Source organism: Bombyx mandarina, chromosome 26 (genome assembly GCF_030267445.1).
Source record: "Bombyx mandarina strain Sakado chromosome 26, ASM3026744v2".
NCBI classification, from domain to species: Eukaryota; Metazoa; Arthropoda; class Insecta; order Lepidoptera; family Bombycidae; genus Bombyx; species Bombyx mandarina.
Window position 1 is genome coordinate 3,681,501 of NC_143232.1, and position 1,232 is coordinate 3,682,732.

Here is a 1,232-nt window from a genome sequence, read left to right on the forward strand (position 1 = left end):
AGTTGCATTCACGTTGTGGTACCCATAATATTGTAATTAGATTGCTTTGTTGGTCTATTGGCTTTACTTCTAAACCAAAAAACCAAATAAGATATACTTTAAAATATTTGACTTTTTTTTATTGCTCTTGTAGGCAGACGAGCATACGGCCCACCTGATGGTGAATGGTTACCATCACTCGTGCCAAGCCAGGGGCAGCCAAACCACTGCCTACCATTAAGTACTCTCCACAAACCTCGACTTTATTATGTTCTGTTCGGATCTTAAGATTTATCAATTTCTTTTTTGCATGCAAAGATTTTTATGGTTACCGTCGCCCATGGACTTCTAACGCAGCAATGCAGGAGAGCAATGCCAGGGACTTAGCCAGGCCGCTGTCTACCGCTTAATATTCTCCAGTTCACCCCACTCGGAGACTCGCCTCAGATAGTTCTCCACTTCAGACACAAGTTTTGATCGTCTCTCTTGTAACAGAAAGCTCCGAGAGATATACTGATGGCCGATATATGGCGCATCCTCCGTGCTGTCATTCGCATAGCAATGCATGCCATCAATAGATAGCACGTCATTTATATACAGGATGAAAAGCGTGGGGGTTGATACTCGGGATGTGTTTTTTGTCATAAAACTTTTAAACACTTTAATGATTGAACTTAAAAATGATTGTTTCAGCTTTAATTCAGCTTGCTGTTTGAATGTTTTTTTTTTGTTTTTATTATTTCTCAAAGAACATCTGACATTGAATTGATAGATAAAAGATAAACGGTATTATTTACCATCATTGTCATTTTAAGTCCACAGTAACTAAACTTGACTTCCTGGTGGAAATCTGATACCTCTGAAGTAACTTTTATCGAAGATTACGTTGCACTTTCCTTGAGTCGAAAATTAGTTAGGGCAAAGAATAATAATAGTGTTGAAGATGACACTTCAAGTCCAACAATATTTGAATTGGCTTTGGACATTGCTTGCGAAGACAACAACAAAAAACTCATTTCTTATTTACCCTCGTTTCCCGTGGTCAGCCAAATGACGTACATGCTCGCCAAATCTATTCTACGTTATAAAATCGATTTGCAGTCAGGGAATCTTCGTTGGCAATCAATTCTGTAGATCGTATTTTGAGCTACCCTGTGGTATGAGTGCGATGTATCGCGAAGCTATCACAAGTGCCAGTTTGAAGTTGTTATTATACTTGAATTCAGAGCATTTATGTGTCATGTCTTTTTGGT